General features: G+C 35.0%; 1 protein-coding gene and 1 non-coding gene across 7 annotated transcripts in view; both read left to right on the top strand.

Moving 5' to 3' along the window:
- Positions 1-15,948, top strand: part of DNM3 (dynamin 3) — a 563,268-nt gene that overhangs the window by 501,283 nt on the left and 46,037 nt on the right. The gene's annotated exons all lie outside the window — the stretch shown is intronic.
- Positions 9,898-10,004, top strand: LOC114674867 (U6 spliceosomal RNA). Its single transcript, XR_003725950.1, has one exon. It is a non-coding gene; the product is annotated as a U6 spliceosomal RNA (small nuclear RNA).

Here is a 15,948-nt window from a genome sequence, read left to right on the forward strand (position 1 = left end):
CCCCCACAACACTGGAAGTACAGGACCTTTGTTTCTCCCTACCCACATGATGGTGACTTTTTACCACTAGGAGAGTTATGTACTCACTGTGACTCACAGAAAGAGATAAGGTTACTTTATACTATCTCCCAATAAATGCAGCCAAGGATCCTTGGAGAAATTCCAGGACTGGAGCAGAGAAAGTACAAGATGAGCCTGGAATGTCTCATGATGCCAGAAAGTAAGGAAGTGCTCAAAACCTTATGGGGAACATGTGAAAAAGATACAAGAGGCAAATTACAGGAGGCTCCCAATGACTAAATCTGGGACAATTTCAGACATAAAATAACAATAGTAATGGATTACAATCCATAGAATAAAATAAGAATCCATACTTACATAAATAGACAGTTGAATGAGTAATTATATGAAGGAGAAGGGAAAGCTATTCCTCACAATTAATTAATTTAGAAGAGAAGATTGAAATTTAAAAATCACCATTCGCAAAACATCACAGTAATAGTTTCTCTTAAGAATCATCAATGGATGTTAAAATGAGTAGGTAAAAGTATGATGAGAAATAGGATATTCACATAGCCTCAAATATCACCAGCACGATATTTATTAATTTCAAAGGAGAAAAAATAGAAACTTTACAGTGGAGAAACCTGAAAGACACCATCTTAACCAAATGATCAAAGTTAACATCACTAGTAGTGAGACAGATCGACATCACATGTCTCCTGATGTAATGCACTGAGAAAGACACACCATTTTTATGGGGTGTTTTTGCTAAAAATGCACAGCCTGAAATTAATAACAAGGAAACATCAAATTCAAGGACACTGTACAAAATAACTGGTCAATACGGTACAAAATTATTAGGGTCATGAAAGATGAAAAAATACTGAGGTATTGCTCCAAATTAAAGGAGACTAAAGAGGCAAAACTAAATGCAATATATGATTGAGGATTAGAACCTGGGCCATAGTATTATAATGTCAATTTCCTTATCTTCATCATGGTTGTGTAGTTTTGTAAGATACTAACATTCGAAGAATCTGGATGAAGGATATACAGGAATTCTTTGTATTAATTTTCAGCCTTTTAATAAGACAAATTATTTCAAGATGAAAATTATTTTACAAATCAAAGATAGTGTTATGATAGTTTCCTTAAACCTCTCCATCCTCCCATATTCTAAGAAAGGCCATTTATTAGTTACCTCCTTTCCTAGTTCTATCCACAGACATCAATGCATGGCTTCAGGAAAAGTGGGCCAAGTGCAATGCTGAAAAGGAAGGAAACAGTTTGAGTCTGAAGCACAAGGTTCCTACTGTGCTGAATCAGTGTGGTAGAGGCTATTAAAATGCCATCTTTTCCTACCTCCCACTCCTCTCCTTCCTCTGCCTTCATACCCTACATCCCAGACCGCTTTTAATCCTATTGGGAGGGTATACACAGAGAAATAAAGAGAAAATAATAATGAATGGCTGTGTTCTTTGGCACATGAATAGCAGTTTCCCTTTCAGGACTTTAAGAATAAAAAATGAGAGGCTTTAAATCTTGCTAACTTGTGCAAGAATGTGCGCGTGTGTGTATGTGTGTGTGCGTAGGTAAAAATGTAAACTACCACTATGGAAAGAACAATGCTGGCTTTTAAAATCTACTAAAGTAAAAGAAATAATTATTCCTGAATAAGGTATGTCAAATACCAGTGGGAAGAAAGAAGAGCGGGTTATTTTGTTTAGAGCTGGATGAATTAGGAAAATCCCTTTTTACAGCTAACTCAGAGATGAGCTGTTGTTGCCAAGATGTGGTTTATCAAACATCTAGGCTATCTCACAGGATGTGAGTTGGTTTAGCTTTGTAAAATAGCTCTATTTTTATTTTAGCCAAATCTCTACAAGACTCTCAGTCAACTCCCTCCCCCACTAGAATGAAACAGCAACAACAGCAGCGAAACCTGACTGAAACAGCAGAGTAAATGTTGGCCAGAAGCCTGCTGTGATCCAGCCTGGCTTTTAGAAGAAGTCTCTCTGAGTTTGATTCATTGCTTCTCACAAGCCAGCTCCAGACTGCTTTTCTTGAGATAAAATAAGTTGTAGAAGTATAAAGGGATTGTTGCCACTGGTAATTTTTTTTACTTAAGATAATAAAAAGCACACAAAATTTCCATGCTCATATTTGACTCCTTTCCGGGTCTCCCTTCCTGATTCTAACACACTGTGGAAATGGTGCAAGGAAAAAAACCACAGACAGAGTAGTCGGTGTGATTTCATACCACATGACACATTACTTGTGCTTCTTCCTGGAGCAGTCTGTTTTCTGTGAGCTGGCTTCACTCTGGGTTATTACTTGGCATGGTGGGATTTCACCTGGTTGCCCCTTCTGTGGCTCAGACGGGGCCTGGGACATCACTGAATTTACACTGAAAATCAGATGGGCATCTGAACAACTCCCATAACACACACACACACACACACACACCCCACACACACTTAATCAGCATCAAGTAGTGCAGTTTCCTTTATAAGTGATGGGAGCTGCTGGCTGTTGTTGTTTTTGGCTTGAGGCCTTATAGACCAGCCAGCCGTTGTGTAAGCATGGTCTGTCTGAATTGCTTTGGGGCTGTCTTCTTAGAAGTCTTCTTGCTGTTCATTATTTTGCCAGCAAGCCATTCCTGTTACTTTTTTTTTAGATTCCTCAACCTATGTTTTCTCTACTGCAAGATAGTAAAATGTAGAGAATCAGGGATCCCTTTAAATCTGGAAGATTTTTTTTTTTTTTGGTCTTAATTTAATTTGAGATTGGCATTTAAAACCATTGTAGAACTTGTGAACTTGCTAAGTTTAAACTACAGTTTGGAGTAGGGGTTAATAACCAAGCTGTTCTTCTCATGCTGTTTTAAAAACTTCTGGTGTATATGCCTTTTTATTTTTTACTCATCATACAGTCTATTCAGAAAAATATAAAAAAATTAAAAAAAAAACATTAAGTAGCTCTTGGCAGAAGGTCAAAACCAGCATTTCAGGGACGGTATTTAAAAGTCTTTTAAGTGTGGGCTATTTGTATAAGCAATATCTGCACATTTCTTATGACTGGGAGGGACTATTTTCACAGTCTTTCATGGAAATATTTCTAGACAATTTTCTGCGGCTCTTTTCCCTGAGCTCATTTATTTGCTTTTGCTTCAGAACACAGCATTTTAATGAGCAGTTTTATGAGCCTAACCTGCGTTCTGCAAGCTCCACATGACTGGATTCCTGTTGCATATAACCTTTGCCCTATTTTCCATTAAAACACAAGACTTTCCTATAATCAACTGTATACTATGACCTTGGAGGAAAAAAAATGCAACAGATAGTTTAGTCTACTATTTAGTCTACTTTAGCACACTAAAATTGATTTTAAAAAAATAGTTGTTTCCTTGTAGTTTTTAAAAGTGTATGTATTAATATTTTCATCACAAATTTATTTATTTTGTAAGATGCCTAATTCAATATTACCATATCCCTCTGAGTAAATAACTCATTTAGCTATCTTTATAATCCACTGAGGGATGTACAAAGGCAAGATGAACCCCAAATCATTTTGGAATTATGAAAATTCAAAACAAAATAAAACGCAAAGTGTTCTATCTCCACTTGGTCTTACATATAATAATAAGTGTCAGGAAGTTCCTTCTTATTGCAAAGCTAAATCATCATCTGATACATTTTGACTCCTCTTTGTGCTTTAATTCAAATGTAAAAAAACTATTTTTTACTTTATACATAGTATCCTACTATTTTTATATAGAATAACTTTCTCTTCTATACCCTGAGACATCCAAATTTGTTTACTTTTTCCTCCAGGTTTCACTTCCAGTATTTTAATCAGTTTTCTTAATATCTGCTAAATATTCAAGCTCTCCCTTTCATTTGAGCAGTAGAGCCTCAAGCAGAATGCTTGAGTAGAGCCCCTGCAAGGGTCTAACCAGTACTAAGAACAATGGAGCTATTGTTGTGTAGCACACCCAGCTCCCCTCCAGATCATGCATTCCAGCCATGTTTGCCTTTGAAAACTACCCTATGGATTTAAGGTAGTCTGCGGTTGCTTGTAACACCTTGCTCTTTTTCTGCCCTGCTTACTTTAGCCAATCATCTGTCCTCATCTTATAATTCTGTTTACATTTTCTTCTTAGGACAAGGAAGGCACTCTTTAAAACAGAGTGCAGTAAGTTTAGGGCAAATGAAAGGAAATCTACTTCACATAGCAGGTTATAAACTTGTGGAACTCATTAGTCCCAAAAGGTGGGACTGGCAGGAAATGTAAATGAATTCAGAAATCTTTTAGCCGGATTTATGAATGAGAGCCACAAATGGCTACTAAGAAAACTGGGGCTATACCTGACTTTTACAACAGAAGTCAGAGAGCAGCTTTGAGCTCCCACACAGGATGCCTCTTGAGACTTACTGGGGTGGCTGACCTTGGGTCTGGCCCACTGTGGGATTTCCTGAGCATCCTGTGTCCCTTCTGCACTTTTTCTCAGTTTCACTGGGTCTCAGAAAGAACCAGTAAGGCTTATCTGGGAGAGGAAACTTTCTTTTTAAAGTAGAGACTAGAAGAAAGCTTCGTAACTTCTCCTTTCCCGTTCAACCATTTGCCTACCTTAGTGCCAATTATGACTGTCAGGGAATGAGGGAATGGTGATGTCTGTCTAGTAGAAACTAGCTGAGATCCCATTTGAATGTTAAAACATAGATACTTTCTTTTACGCTAAGTCAGACACTTCTTTTTCCTGGGAATTTTCAGGCCTGAGACCATAAATAGCTTTTTTATTTCATCCTGTACTCTATCCTCAGTAGAACCTTCAATCACTGAACTCCTCTGCTTTTCCCAGACCTATATCTCTTTACTGCAGTGTTCTCAAACTGGAGCACTTAAAAAATTCAAATGCTCCTGGCTTCACCCCAGACCAATTAAATCATAATCTTTGAGGGTCAAGCCCAGGTATCGATAGTCTTTAAAACCATCCCAGGTAATTCTCCCAGCAACAAAGTTGAGAGTCTTGACCTGACAAGTAGTGTTAGGTTCTCTCCTTACCCTGAGCTCCCTGCTTGGCATCTCAGTGTTGTCTGTGACATCGTTCTGCAATAGCCACCTCTCCAATGTTAAATGTTTATTAGTGATTACGGTGAAGCTCTCTACACAAGTCATTGATGCTAGGTCTTTATGCTTTTTCTGTCCTTCCAACCGTGAATACTTAGTAAAAGAAAACTTGCTGTGAAATCCGGACCATTGCAAATACCCAACACTTATAAGACCCTGCCCTCCTTTTACTTACCTCTTTGTTGACTAGCCAATCACCTGCTCCAGAAATGATCTTCCATCACATCTGTCCCTCACTTTTCCTGTAGGCCAGAATGTCACCTCTTAAGAGAATAGAGAAGTCAAGCAGAAGAAGCTGCCCATTACCTTTATCTTTACCTCAGCTGAAGATTCTTCTACCATTCTCTTCTTATTCTTCCTTTAAATTGTTAAAAAGAAAAATTCCACTTTCACTTATTAAATATGATTGAGTACAAACTGTGTGTAATAATACAGGGGAGAAGACCTATTAGAAAGCAATTAACAATAATACACGAAAAGGGTATAAAGTCTTAACGATAAGAAATATTTAATAAACTATGAGGGTCTAGGAAGGAGGGATCGTTTGGGCCAGGTCTTGAATAATGAAAAGATTTTAGCAAACAAATATCAGGCAAAAGGGCTTTCAGATTCAAAGGCGCAACATGGCTAAAGGCACCAGGTCGTGATGTGCATGGTTTGATTTGGAAATAGCAAAAGGTCTGGTATAACTGGAATATGGCATGGAAGGTGAATCTTTCTGAATATTTCTCCTTTACGGCATACTGAATCTTATTTGTTTGTTGTTATTTCTAGTGTCTTTAGTCTTTTGCCTTCTGGCTTCTTTTTAAACTTCATATATACGCGTCTTGCCTGGCCTAAAAGAAACATCTTTGACCCAACCCTGATATCTTGATAAACACCGTGCCATTCCCTTCATTTTTCTGCCAAACTTTCACAGTATGACTTATACTTTCTTTCAGCCCCCTTTCCACATTATCCATTTCACCCTCCTAATCCAGCTACTGGCCCCCCTTTAATCATATCCACAAACCCCCATCCCCACAGAAAAGTTCTGTTAAAGATTCTTACATCATTCAGACAAAGCCACTGGCCAGCCCTCATTCTATTTAGCCCCTCAGCAATATCTGGTGGCACTGTTAATGACTGCCTTTTTCTTGAAAGCTTTTATATAAAGTAGCCTGGGGTGTTGCATGATCTTTGAACTCTCCTCACCTTTTTTTCACTCTTTATGGTCTCCTTTGCTCACCCTTCTTCCACCTCCTTAACTGTGAATATCCATCCCCGAATACTTTCCTTCCTCTCTTTCTTGTTTCATTCCCTTATTTATTCTTTCATTCTGAAAGCATTTACTAAGTACTCACACTAGGCCAGGCACTTTGCTAAACACAAAGAGAATTTTTTTTTTTTTTTTTTTTTTTGCTGTACACTCATTGCCTTTAAGAATCTTTTCTATTCTTATGGCTCCAGCTTCCAATTCTGTATGAAAGATTTCTAAATCTACATTTTCTGTTGTGACTTCTGAAAGCTCATTCTGTGATTCCAGTTGCCACCAGATACGTCCTTTGCATCTACAAAATTTACTAAAAAAAAATTCATTTTTTTCCCATAAAAACCAATTTCTCTGCTTCCGTTTATTTGCCCCAGTCAATGAAGTCACCATATCATTCTTCAAGGCTGGACATCTGAGCATATTATTTTACTCTTAATAGATTTTGTATCCATTCTGTCACAATTTTCAAATAATTTCTTCTTTAGAATGCCTTTATGATCTACTGTTACCTCTCCATTTTTATAGCAACCCACTTGATCCAGACTTCACACATAGTTTCTTACTAAAGACAATAATTGATCTCCCTGCTTCCAGTCTCACTCTCCTTAAATAAATTCAGCCTGCAGTTGCCATACTAATCTTCCTAAAACAATGCTTGAGCACATCCTTTCTGGTGACCTTTCAAGTCCACCACATTTCATCTCATCTCCTTAGCCTAACCCAAGTTTTCCACGATCTGACTACTCATTTTGCAATTCAGCCATATATTCTTCTACTCAACATATTTGTTACCATGCCCTCCCCAGTATTTTCCCAAACACATCAAACTAATTTCCACCTCCATTCCATTTGTTTCCCTTACCTAGATGCTTTCTAAAGGACTGCATGTCCCAATACAACCAAGCCAAATCTCACTCACTCTCTTCCCATAGCCTTGCCTGACTCCTGAAATCTCTAGAAAACTCTCCTCTCTTGAAAAGCTAATTACACTTAGAGGCTATACCATACCACTTAGTTCATATTACATGCTATCTTTATGACACATTGTTTTTGGCCTGTTGATGGGCTCCTCGCCAAATACAGGGTAAACTTCTTAGGTGCACAAAGTGTGCGGTGACTTTCCCTTTAATATCCAAAGAAACCTAGTGCATGTCTCATCATATGTTAAATGTTTAATATATAGCCTGGGTTAGTTGTAATAATTATCTATGCTTCAATAAACTGTTTTAGACCAAGATAGACTCTACAAGTACAAAAGGAACTTATGTTTACACTGTATATAAAGGGGTCATTTTCTGCTGTACAACATTAGTATCTAGTTTGCATGTCAGTTTTGAAGTAGATGCCTTTTTCTAACTCAAAAAGAGGCAGTTAAGGAGTAATTATTGAGCCACCAGATCTAAATACCAAATTATAGGAAATACAAGGAGTGGAAGAACATATCAAATGATATGCAGGGGATGCAATCAGCCAAATCCACACTGGGGGATTGGACAGAATCTACAGGACAAAAAATATTTTTAATAACAACAAATTGCAAGAGCAAGAAATAGAGAGATGGAGAAGTCTGAAGATTAAAATAGACATAAGAGAAATATCTACCAATCACAGTGACATGTTTTGGATCTGTATCCCCACCAAATCTCATGTCAATTGTAATCCCCAATGTAGGAGGTGGGGCCTGGTGAGTAGTGATTGGATTATGGGGATGGATTTCTCATGAATGTTTCAGCATCATCTCCCCTTCGTACTGTCCTAGTGACAGTGAGTGAGTTCTCATAAAATCTGATCATTTAAAAGTATGTGGCACCTCCCTATTCCCTCTCTTGTTACTGTTCTTGCTACTGTGAAGTGCTTGTTCCCCCTTCACCTTCCACCATGATTGTAAATTTCTTGAAGCCTCCCCAGAAGCCTGGCAGATGCTAGTATCATGCTTTCTATATAGCCTGCAGAGTCCTGAGCCAGTTAAATCTCTTTTCTTTACAAATTACTGAGTCTCAGGTATTTCTTTATAACAACACAAGAATGAACTAATATACACAGTATATGGACTTATTTCAATTCAAACTCAAACACATAAACTTAAAAACATTTTTAAAGACAATTGGGGAAGTGTAATATAAACACTAAATATATGATAATGTTAAAAAATTATTAATATTTTAGATAATAAAATAATATGGTGTTTATGTTCTCTAAGGGTTCTTATCTTTTAAGATTATACACTGAAATATTTACAGATAAAATTATGTGATGTCTAAGTTTGCCTCAAAATAGTTGAGAAGTATAGACAGAACAAGGTTGGCCATGTGGTGAATTGTTAAAGTTGAGTAACGAGAGATTAATTTGTACTGTTCTTTCTATTCTATCTACTTCTACATATATTTAAAATTTCTCAAATAAAATATTTTTAAAGTAGTCATTGATGTTAAGAAATTCTTGTTAAATATTTCTGATGTGATAATGGCAATGTGATTATGATTTTTGAAAAGGAATTTTTATCTTTTGGAAATACCAACTGAAATATTCATGCATGAAATGAAAATAATGTAGACATTGATGTCATTGCATTTTTAAAAGATTATAATAAAATGAGAACAAAAAAAGTTTAAATTGTCATTTAAAAATTTCTTATCCCCAGAAATACTTCCATAAACCCCAAGGTGAGAAAGCAATACTTTAGACAGTTATGTAAAGCCTATTCTGTGTTTTGCCTGTTTATACCTAAAGACTATATAGCAAGCACATCTGTGAGTTGCACATCCTGTAGATGAGCGCATAGAGAAGAGTAAAAAATAACCAAACACTGTACGTGAGAAGTCATAATCTTTAAAGATACAGGATTTGTCATAAAAGTAATGGCTTTAAAAACTGGATTATATTCCAGGTAACATCGACCTTCAACGGCTATACATTCAGACATGCTAGTGCCAGATAAAGTGGCTAATGCCTGTAATCTCAGCTAGTTCAGAGGCTTAAGCAGGAGGATTGCTTGAAGACTGGAGTTTGAGACCAGCCTGGGCAACATAGCAAGACCCTGTCTCTAAAAACATTTCTTTAATTAGCTGGGCATGGTAGCATTCACCTGTAACCTGCTACTTGGGAAGTTGAGGTAGGAGGATTAGTTGATCCCAGAAGTTCAAGTGAGCTATGATCACACTACCTGACTGCAGCCTGGGCAACAGGGTGAGGCCCTTTTTCTAAAAAAACTAAAAAATGAATAAATAAACATGCTAAAGTAGTCCTTGATTTAAAGAAACAAAACAAAACCAACTAAATACAAAGAAAACTCCACAGGATTTCCCCAATATCAATTTAATTCAGAAATTTAGTGTTAGCCCACCAAAAACCTTTTCAGTGAAATGTTGATTATTAGCAAATTTATCTGATTTCAGGGAGAAGAGTCTTGTCTCTGTGATTAGAATATTCATGAGCAACCAAATGGCCAGTAAGTTAATATCAGAACCTAGCTGAATGTCTGGAAAACCTTCAAGTTAGAAAATCATTCATGGGTGCTCATTTGTGTAGCACATATACTAAAATTGGAAAGATATAGAAAAAATTAACACAGCCCCTGCACAAGAATGACAGGCAAATTCAGGAAGCATTTCATATTTTTCTGAATGAGAAATTTAACAAAGAGATACATATTATAAAAAAGAACTAAACAGAAATTTTAGAGCTGAAGAATTCAATGACTGAAATAAAAAATACAATGAAAAGATTCAATAATTGACTAGATCAACCAAAAGAAAGAATTTTTAAACTTGAAGATGAGTATTTTGAAATAACCCAGTCAGAAAAAAAGAAAAACAAAGTAAAAAAGAATTAAGAATGCTTACAGGACTTATTGGGACACCACTAAGTAAGCAAATATTCACAGTATGAGAATTTCAGGAAAGGCATAGAAAACCTATTTAATAAAATAATAGCTGAAAACTATGCATGTCTTGGAAGAAATATGGATATCTAGATCCAGGAAACTCAAAAGCCCAAATACATTAAGTTCAAAGAGGTCCTCTCCAAATCATGTTATAGTCAAAGTGTCAAAAGTCAAAGACAAAGAATTCCCACAATAGCAAGAGAAAAGTGTTAAGTCACAGATAAGGGAATCCCCATTTAGCTAACATTAGATTTCTCAGCAGACACCTTGTAAGCTAGGAAAGAATGGGATGATAAATTCAAAGCACTGAAAGAAAAAAAAAAAAAAAGACATTAGCCAAGAATACTATACTCAGAAAATCTATACTTCAGAAATGAAGGGGAAATAATATCTTTCCCAGACAAACAAAAACAGGAAATTCATCACCACTAGACCAGCATTACAAAAAATTATTAAAGAAGTCCTACACATGGAAGCAAAAAGATGATAATTCTACCATCATAAAAACATGCAAAAGTATGAAACTCACTCATAGAGCAGACAGACAAATGATTAAGGGAAAGCAATTCAATCTTATCATGTCAGGACACCACCAAACTGCAAAGATAAATCATGAGAGAGGAAAAACAGAAACAAAGGATATACAAAACAATGAGAAAATAAACAGGATGACAAGATTAACTCCTCACCTAACAATAATAACCTTGAATGTGAGTAGATTAAATTCCCCAGTTAAAAGATATAAACTGGCTGAATGGTTAAAAATGAAGACCCAACTGTATGCTGCCTACAATAAACTCACTTTACCTATGAAGATACACATAGACTGAAAGTGAAGGAATGAAAATATATATTCCATACAAACAGAAACCCAAAATAAGCAGGAGTACTGATGTGTTTTGGCTGTGTCCCCACCCAAATCTCATCTTGAATTATAGTTCTTATAATTCCCACATCTTGGGAGGGACCTGGTGGAAGGTAATTGAATCATGGGGGTAGTTTCCCCCATGCTATTCTCGTGAGAGTAAGTTCTTACAAGATCTGATGGTTTTATAAGGGTCTTCCCCCTTTGCTTGGCTCTCATTCTTCTTGCTGTTGCCATGTGAAGGAGGACATATTTGCTTCCTCTTCTGCCTTGATTGTAAGTTTTCTGAGCCCTCCCCAGCCATGCTGAACTGGAGTCAATTAAACCACTTTTCTTTATAAATTACCCAGTCTCGAGTATGTTTTTGTTAACAGTACTTACACATATATCAGATGAAATAGACTTTAAGTCAAAAACTGTGAAGAAGAGATAGAAAGTCATTGTGTCAGTATATATAATGACATATATATATAAAATGACTTTTTTATATATGTATTTACAATTGCTATGTCCTCTTGATGATTGACCTCTCTCTATATATGTATGTGTGTCATTGTATGTATATATTATATGTGTGTGTTTATATATATGTGTCATAATATATAATATGTGTAATTACATATAATATATGTAATTATATATGTAATTATATAATATATATTATATAAAATTATATATAACATATAATATATAAATATATATTATATGTAATATATAATTATATAATGTATATATAATATATAATATATAATGTATAATGTATATATTATATATTATATGTAATAGTATATTATATTAATATATAATTATAATTATATAATATATAATATATTATGACACACATATATGTTATAGATATACAATGACACACACACACATATATATATAGAGAGAGAGAGAGAGAGAGAAAGAGGTCAATTCATCAATAAAATATAGCAATTGTAAATATATATGCACCTAACAGTGGCGCACCCAGCTATATAATGCAAGTATTATTAGATCTAAAGGGAGAGATAGATCTCAATACAATAATAGCTGGGGACTACAATACCCCACTGTCAGCATTGGATAGATCACCTAGGCATAAAATCAGCAAAGAAACATTGGATTCAAACTGTACTATAAATCAAATGGACCTAACAGACATTTACAGACCATTCCATGTAATAGCTACAGAATATGTGTTCTTCTCATTAGCACATGGAACATTCCCCAGGATAGATAATATGTTAGGCCACAAAACAAGTCTCAACAAATTTTTAAAAATCAAAATCATATGAAATATATTTTCTTACCACAATGGAATAAAACTAGAAATCAACATCAAGTGGAACTTTGGAAACTGAACAATTACATGTAAATTAAACAACATGCTCCAAAACAACCAAAGGGTAAATTAAGAAATTAAGAAGTACTTTAAAAATTTTCTTGAAACAAATGAAAATATAAACATATCAAATCCTATGCAATACAGCAAAAGCAGTAGTAAGAAGAAAGTTTATAGCAATAAACACCTACATCAGAAAAGTAGAAAGATTTCAAATAAACAACCTAATGATGCACTTCAGGGAACTAGAAAAGCAAGAATAAGCCAAACCCAAAATTAGAAGAAGGAAAGAAATAATAAAGATCAGAACAGAAATAGAGATTAAAACAACAATACAAAAGATCAAGGAAACAAAAAGTTGGTTTTTTGAAAAGATAAACAGAATTGGCAAACCGTTAGCTAAACTAAGAAAAAAAGAACCAAATAAATAAAATCCAAAGTGAAAAAATGAAACATTACAACTGATACCACAAAAAAGAAATATTACAGCTGATACTTCAGAAATACAAAGGATTATTGGAGTATTATGCACAATTATATACCAAAAAATTCAAAAACCTATAAGAAATGGATACATTCCTGGGCACATACAAGCTACCAAGATTGAACCAGGAAGAAATGGAAAACTTGAACAGAACAATTCAGTAATGAAACTGAATCAGTAATAAAGTCTCCCAACAAAGAAAAGCCCAGGACCAAATGGCTTTGCTGATGAATTCTACCAAACCTTAAAAGAAGAATTAACACCAATTCTTCTCAAACTGTTTCGGAAAATGGAAGGGAATTTTTTCAAACTCATTCCATAAGGCCAGCATTACACTGATACCAAAACCAGACAAGGATGTAAGAAAATAAAGAAAACCACAGGCCAATATCCCTGATGAACACAGATGCAAAAACTCTCAACGAAATACTAGCAAACTGAATGCTACAGCACATCAAAAAGATTATACACCATAATCGAGTGGGATTTATCTCAAGGATGCAAGGATGGTTCAACATATACAAATCAATAAATGCAGTATATCACATCAACAGAATGAAGGACAGAAACTATGTAATAATCTCAATAGATACAGAAAAAACATTTTATAAAATTCAACATCACTTCATGATAAAAACTCTCAACAAATTAGAAGGAATTTAACTCAACACAATAAAGGGCTTAAATGACAAAACCACAGCTAAATGATACTAAATAAGGAAAAGTTGGAAGCTTCTTCTCTAAGAACTGGAACAAGACAATGATGTCCACTTTCTCAACTCTTATTTAACATAGTACTAGAAGTTCTAGCCAGTACTATTTGGCAAGAGAAAGAAATGTGGCTAGTTCCAATTATGATGTGCTGTAAGTGTAACATATACACTAGATTTCCAATACTTTCTACAAGAAAGGAATGCAAAATATCTTATTAATAAATTTTATTTTGATTAATTGATTACATATTGTATTAGTTTGCTAGAGATGCCATAACAAATTATCATAGACTAGGTGGGTTAAGCAAGATAAATGTATTTTTCACAATTCTAGAAGGTAGAAGTCTGAGATCAAGGTGTCGTCAGGTTGATTTCTTCTGAGACCTCTCTTCTTGGTTCATGTCATCACATGATCTTCCCTCTGTGTGTGCCCATGTCCATTTTGCCTCTTGTTATAAGAACACCAGTTATATTGGATTGGGGCCCATCCTAATGAACCCACTTTAACTTAATTACTTCTTTTGAAACCCCATCTCTCAATATAGTCACATTTCTGTAGACTGCTGGTTAGGGCTTCAACATGAATTTTGTGGGGGACACAACTCAACTCATAATACCTGTCAAAATAATAATATTTTGGACCTATTTGGTTAAAAAAGGCAGTATTAAGGTAAATTTCAACACTTCATTGTTACTTTTTAAAATATGGCTACTAGAAATGTGGCTTGCATTATATTTCAATTGGACAGTACTGGATTTTATTTATTTGGGACACCAAAACACTGTATCATCACCTGCTGAAAAAATAAGAAAAAGTTCTCATTTTAAATAACTTGCCATTTTCTACTATATTTCCCTTTTAGTACTAAGTTTTATTTTGGTGTTGCTAATAAGCAAAAGCAGTGAGATGGTATATAAAGAAGATGAAATGTGCACAAAGAAAATTAGACTGGAGTACTATTTGGATCTTACTACCTTTATGATCTCAGGCATAGCCCTTACCCTTTCTTTAATTTCTTCTTTCTACAAAAGAGAGGATAACAGCTGACATTTGTTCAGTGATTATTTTGTGCCAGGTACTCTTCTGAATTTCTACACTAGTAATTTATTTAATCCATACAACAAACCTTTGAATATTTTAGGTAGTAGTATTACTCTATTTGAGAGAAAACTGAAGCACACAGAGATTAATTAACCTGCTCAAGACTCCAGAGTTTAGTAAGTGGTAGAAGCAACTGGTCTAACTCCATACCACATCATTTATTTCCCCCTGTACTTGTGTCTCAAAAGATTGTTGTGAGGATCTACTGAGATGGTATATGTGAAGGCATTTGAAAACTGAGACTGTTAATTATTTTCTTTGTCTGCCTTCCTAGGAACATTTCAGATAAAGCTATTATTTTTCTCTTTTGACCAGGAAATCTATATATCTTTCTTGACAGCCTGGTAATTTCAGAACGAATAGAAGTGTTTGTATCTGTGGGTTTGACACACTACTGAATCACAAAGTCTCTGGAATAATTCTCAAAGCCATCACTTTCAGCCCACTTTCTCATTCATTAATGCTGTATTCTTTTTCTAGCATGTCTAGAATTCTCTTGAATTCTTGCAGAGAATTGGTGCTCCTTTAATATCTGCTATTTCAGAATAGCTTTGACTTAAGTATGCTTTCCTTTTCTCCCAGTTGCAAAATGTCAGGGCTGACAGCCGAAAGGGCTTCTGAAGATTGTCAGTGTTCTCATATTCAGATAGGTAGCAAAGGATCTGACACATTTGGTATAATAAACCCACAAACGTTCATTAGTAAGATTGTAGCCTGATTTATTTCTCTGACTTAGAAAACACTCCTAAAGAAGGAGAGTTTGTCTGCAAGGAACCTTCTGAATTCTTTTTTTAATTCAAGCTCGTATTTATAAATTTTGTAAACTCAGATGTCGCTTATGTCATTTACATCATTTATCTCAAATAATAAAAATGATTCACTTTTTTTGAGCACTACTATATGTCTGACACTGTGGTAAGTGCCATTTCTGTATTCTCATTTGGTGATATCACATCTGCTCTGCCCTATGAAATGTATAATGTGTGTATATTACCTTCACTTATAAGCACAGAAATTAAGGCTTAGAGAGGTTGAGTAACTTCTTAACTAACTTCACTAAAGTCACAAAGCTAATTAGTGACAGAGTCAAGATATAAATATAGGTCATCTAATTCCATAGTTCATACTGTTGATCACTATTCCACATTTCCCTCAAACCAAAGTGGATTGAGCATTTGGGGTATTCTCT

This window comes from Macaca mulatta, chromosome 1 (assembly GCF_049350105.2).
Source record: "Macaca mulatta isolate MMU2019108-1 chromosome 1, T2T-MMU8v2.0, whole genome shotgun sequence".
NCBI classification, from domain to species: Eukaryota; Metazoa; Chordata; class Mammalia; order Primates; family Cercopithecidae; genus Macaca; species Macaca mulatta.